Below are 6,263 nucleotides of genomic sequence, written 5' to 3' on the forward strand. Positions count from 1 at the left end.
TCAAGAAGCTGTATCCAAGTGGAATAAGGGGAGGAAGACTGCCTGGTTTAAAATCAGAAAGGATGTGAGTCAGAGTTCTATCCTTTTCCCATACCTGTTCAATTGGTATGCTGAAAAATTATCCATGAAGCTGAACTCTAAGAAGAGGAATGTGCATCAAGATCAGAAGTAGACTCATCAACAACCTGCATTATGAAAATGACACATTGCTTGATGAAAAGTGAAAAGGATATGAGCCACTTGCTGCAGAAGATCAAGGAGTGCAGTTTTCAGTATGAACTGCGTCCTGGAGAGCGGGAGTCGTGTTCGCAACGGACGATGCCACTACCGTCATGTAGCCTTCACCAGTGCGAGTGGCAGTGATGTGCTCCAGTAACCACAACCAGAGCATGGTGGCACACAACATCCTCAGCAAACGAGGATTCAGTGTGCACTCCTTTGGGATAGGGACACATGTGAAACTCCCTGGACCAGCTGCAGACAAGCCTAATGGCTACGATTTCAGAACCACTTATGTACAATATCGTCTGAGGAAAGACAAAGAGCTCTACACACAGAATGGAATCTTACAACAAGTTGGACAGGAATAAGAGAATCAAGCCTCGGCCAGAGAGGTTCCAGAACTGCAAAGCTCTGTTTGATCTGATCCTCACCTGTGAGGAGTGAGTCTACGACCAAGTCGTGGAAGATTTGAATTCCCGGGAACAGGAGACCTGCCAGCCAGTGCATGTCATCAATGTGACTATACCACGAGGAGGGCACCCTGGGGGACTTCTTATCTGTGAACTGTACCAGTATATCCAGCGCATGGAGGACATAGAGAACGAGAGAAAGATCTTCACTACAGGACCAACAGTAAATGTTATAATAGATGGAGAAAGAACTGAAGCTGTTAACAGTTTCATCTTGCTTGAATTGACCATCAATACCTTTGGTACCAAGAGTAAAAAAATCAGGAGACATATTTTTCTTAGATAAGTCTGCTTCCAGGGACTTCTCCAAAATGCTGAAAAGCAAAAGTGTCCTTTTGAGAACTAGGTACCCCTGATCCAGGCTATGGTTTTCTCAATCACCTGCTATGCATTAGAGAGTCAAAAAATGAATGAGGATGGTGACAGAAAAGGAAATAATGTCTTAATGTTGTGGTGCTAGAGTAAAGAACTAAATATCCCCTGGACTTCCAAATGAATACACAGTTCTGTCTTGGGGAAAGTGCAGCCACAGTGCTCCTTGGAGGCAAAGATTACAAAGCTTTCTCTTTCATACTTTGGACATGTAGCTATGTGAGGATATTCCTTGGAAAGGACATCATGTCTGGAAAGATAGAGGGTCAAAGGAGAGGAGTACCACCCCTTATGGCAAGTAGATGGATTGACATGGTAACTTCAGCAGTGGGCTCTAATGTGTCAGAGGTGATGAAGATGTTACACAATAGGGGACGGTTCAGATCAGCCATTCATAGAGTCATGATGAGTTGGACTTGACAGCAGCTAACAAGAATAGCTCCATCTCACATACTTTGGGGATGCGACCAGGAGAAACTGGTCCTTGAAGAAGGACATCATGCTCTGAAGTGTGGAGGGACAGTGAAGAAGAGAAGGATCCCAGGTGAGATGGATTAATACATTACCTGGGACAATAGGGGTTGGTGTGTCAGAATTAGTGAGATGGGCTCAGGACAAGGAAGGGTTCAGAAGCTGCTGTATGAAGGGTTGCTACATGTTGCAGGTGACTCAATGGTGCATAAAAACAACAACATCATATTATATTGCCTTGTTGTTGTTGTTGTTTTTAATTTAATTCTCTTTTTAGAGTCAATAAGATCTCGAAGAGGGCCTTTGTATTTAAAAGTCAGCTGTTATTATATTTGGGAGGAACATTTTTCTAAGTGGTACAGCACTCTTCTGTCAATATGTTGTACTGGATAACCTGGAGTTGCTATGATGCTGAACCTTGTGCCATTGGGGTGTCAAATGGCATAGCAGTTATCCATGGTAGACAATATTTGTGGAGCTCCCAGTTTAAGACAGGTTTGGAAGGAGGAATGGCATCCACTTCCTAAACAAAATGTGTCTGGAAATTCTGTGAACTTTAAGAAACTACGATAGTTATAGAAAGTCTTTAGGTCTTTCATAGGGTTGCTGTGAGTCATACTTGACTCAACGGCAATCAACAACAACAATGTCCCCTTACTCTTTTCACACAACAACTTCCTGGTCTAGATGTAGGTTTTGCGTGAGCAAAATTAAGTGCTCTGGGACTCCCACTCTGACCCTTCAAAGTTGAATGACTTTGAGTAATCAATAAAACATAAATAGACATTCTTCTGGTGTTCTTTGCTTTCAGCCAGGATCCATCTGACATCAACAACGATATCCTTGGAGTCATGGCTTCTTCTAAATCCAGCTTTATATCTGGAAGTTCTCTGTCTATATACTGTTCTAGCTGTTTTTGAATGATATTCAGCAGTATTATGCATGCAAATGATATTGTTTGATAATTTCCACATTTTGTTGAATTACCTTTCTTGGGAATCAGAACAAATATGGATCTCTTCTATCATGATATAGAGAGAAAAGATTGAAGTTGTAACTTAATCCCTTTTACTCGGATCCACAGTCAACACTAATAATGGTAGCAGCAGTAAAGAAATAAAAACACATGTTGCATTGAAAAAAAAAGTTCTAATGATCTAGAAAAGTAATGTTGCTTTAAAGACTGAGATAGACTTCTGTTCAATATTGTTTTGGAGGTGTGTGCTAGGGCAATACAAAAAGAGAAGGAAATAAAAGGCATCCAGATCAGCAAAGAGATGGCTAAACTGTGGCTATATGCACATGATATGATAGTGTACACAGAAAACCTCAAGTACTCAATAAAATATCTGTTAGAGATAGTAGGCCAGTTTACTTAGTTGCAGGAAAAAAAAATCTATATAAAAAAAAAATCAGTGTGAGTCCTCTACAGTAACAAAGAGAACTCAGAGAAGGAAATCAAGAAAGCAATACCACCTCAGAGAGGGCACCAAAAAAAAAAAAAAAGAAAGCAATACCATTTAGAATAGCCAATGACAAATTGAGATGCTTGGCAGTGAACATAACTAGAGATACAAAAGACCTTTACAAAGAAAATTACAGAACATTTCTACAAGACACAATAGAAGACCTAAAGAAATGGAAACATTTGCCTTGTTCATGGATAGAAAGACTCAATATTGTGAAAATTATAATCCTACCAAAAGCAACCTACATGTTCAATACAATCCAAATACAGATACCAAACTCATTTTTCAAGGAGATCAAAAGGGAAATTGTCAAGTTTATTTGGAAAGAGATTCTGAATAAGCAAAATACTTCTGAGAAACACAAATGAAGTGTAAGACATAGCACTCCCTGACCTCAAAACCTACTACGTAGCAGTAGTAACCAAAACAGCATATTATTGACAGGCACATAGACCAATGGAACAGAACTGAGAATCCATGAATGGATCCAGCCATCTATGGTCAACTGATATTCCACAAAGAAATAAAATCTATCAAATATGAAAATTACAACTTCTTCAACAAATGGTGCTGGCAAAACTGGACTTCCATCTGCAGAAAGTTGAAACAGGATTCACATCTCACACCATACACAAACAGCAACTCAAGGTGGATCAGAGACCTGGCAGTAAATACCAAACCCATGAAGTTCATCAAAGACAAACTTGGATGAATCTTAGACACCCTAAAATATGGTATAAAGAGACTGCCAAATACAGATAGAAATGTACAATCTGGAGAGGACAAAACTGATCAATGGGACCTCCTAAAAATTAAATCCCTGTGTACATCAAAAACATTTTCCAAAAGAGTAAAAAGAAAACCTACTGGCTGGGAAAAAAGATTTGGCAATAATATTTCACACAAGGGTCTCATATAAAAATTTATAGAATCCTACAGAGCCTTCACAAGATAAAGATTAATAACACAATTACAAAATGGGGAAAATATATGGAAAGGCTTTTCACAAAGGAAGATATTTGGATGGCCAACAGACACATAAAGAAATGCTCAAAATCACTGGCAATATGAGATATGCAACTCAAAACCACAATGAGATACCATCTTACTCCAGTAGTGGTGAAGTTTAACAGGACAGCAAGTAATAAATGTTGGAGAGGATGTGGTGAGATAGGAATGCTTATACATTGTTGGTGGGATTGTAAAACAGTACAACCACTCTGGAAGGCAGTATGATGCTTCCTCAAAAAGCTGAACATAGAAATTCTGTGTAACCCATCTATTCCATTACTTGCAATATACCCTAAGAGAAGGAGATCTGAGGCACAGAGATTTTTACACCAATTTTCATAGCAGTATTATTTACCGTCACAAGAATGTGGAACAGCCCAAATGTCCAACCACAATGGAATGGATTGTGAAATTATGCTACATATACAAGATGGAATACTACGCAGCAGCAATGATTTTGTAAATTGCTACCTAATTTGGGAGGGACTGAAGACCATTACACTGCATGAACTAAGGGAGTCCCATAAGGACAGATATTGCATAAGACCATTATTCTAGAATGAGTGTGAGGACCCAAAAGGGTGTAGGGGGAGCAGAAGGGCGATGATGGTGAAGGAGGCAACATTAATCATAAGATTGTACAATTTTATGGGTGGAGAGTGAAAGATATGGGAGAGATCTAGTGTTAAAAACAATGTATACAAACTTTGCAAGAAAACCAGTACAAAATAATTTTTTTAATTAATCTTAAAAATCAAAGTAAATAAATAAAGACCAAGATGTGCCTGATCCAAGCCATGACATTTTCACTTGCTCTTTATGCAACTGTAAGTTCAACAGTGAATACAGATTAGAGAAGAAGAATCAATACCTTTAAGTTGTGAGTTGTAGTATTATAGAAGAATGATTTTCCCATAGACTGCCAACAGAACAAAAAAGTCTGTCTTGGAGGAAGTGCATCCAGGGTGCTTTTTAGTAGAAAGGATAGTGAAACTTTGTTTCACATATTTTGTGCATGTTGTCAGAAGGTGGCAGTTCTTGAAAAAAATTCATCACACTTGGAAATGTGGTAAGTCAGAGAGAGGAAGACCCCTAACAAGATGGATTAGCTTTGTACCTGTAACAGTAGCCTGAAGCATTGAGGAGTCATGGGAATGATGCAGGACAGGGCAAGGTTCAGATCTGTTATTCATAGGTTAGCTGTTAGTGGTAGTTGATTTATGTTATTTAACAACAACAACACAGGTATATTTAAATAGTGAACTACCAGTGTTGAGAGAGCTCAGTTGTCCTAGTGGACAGAATATGATGCTACCAAGCCAAAGGTGGATGATTTTAATCAGTGGCCCTTGGGCCTGTTTTAATTGTTTTTGGTGAAACATTCTTCTAAGTGGTATACTACTGGTCTGTCATTTGCTGTACAGAGGTAACTCATGGTTGCTGGGGTGCTGAACACCGTAACAGTCATGTGTCAGATGTGATAATGGTTACCCATAGTGAACAGTGTTTGGTGAAGCTTCCAGATTAAAACAAACTTGGAAGCAGGAGTGGCATCCACTTCTGAAATAGCTTGCCTCCAGAAACTCTATGAATTTGCAGAAACGATGAAAGTTGCACAAGTGTTCATAGGGTCACCATGAGTTGTCTATGACTTGACACTTAACCAAAATAACAACCCTACCAGTGTACCTTATATTGGATGATGTCTTTATTTTTTTTTAAAAAGTATTTTAAACAAAATTTTAAAATAAATTTGGTTTTCATTCACTTATTTTACAGATTTATTCCCCTTCTAGCCTCCCCTCTTTTCTATACTGTATATACTTTTACACTGTATGTCTTAAAGAATTTTAATGTAATGAGCTATAACAACTTCCCTGAATATATAGAGTTTTTCTTTTAAAAAAAGAATGGCAGTTTCTTAAGATTCTTAGGCTTTCCATAAAATAAGTAGGTTTCTCATTATTTTATTCTAGGGCATTTTAAAGTATCATGAGTATTTCCATAAGATGAATTATTCATGTCTTATACAGCTTAACCACCACATTTATTTGTAAGTAGAGTCTAGTCAGATAAGCAAGAATTTATAAATACCTATACTTGCAGCATCAGTGTGTATATGCATTTTAATTATAGAGTGTTCTTTCCTCTTTCTCTAACATTAAGGTATTAAAAACGTCAGGAATTTCCTTTCCAGTTATATAATTCATCTCCATAGATTTAAAAGAATTGCACCCTTCAGAATATG

General features: G+C 38.1%; 1 pseudogene; it reads left to right on the forward strand.

The window, feature by feature from the left end:
• The first annotated feature begins 332 nt into the window (after positions 1–332).
• Positions 333–6,263, forward strand: part of LOC102864501 — a 14,977-nt pseudogene continuing 9,046 nt past the window's right edge.

The sequence above is a fragment of the Elephantulus edwardii genome, unplaced genomic scaffold (genome assembly GCF_000299155.1).
Source record: "Elephantulus edwardii isolate Elephantulus edwardi_28Jun2011 unplaced genomic scaffold, EleEdw1.0 scaffold00136, whole genome shotgun sequence".
Taxonomy (NCBI): domain Eukaryota; kingdom Metazoa; phylum Chordata; class Mammalia; order Macroscelidea; family Macroscelididae; genus Elephantulus; species Elephantulus edwardii.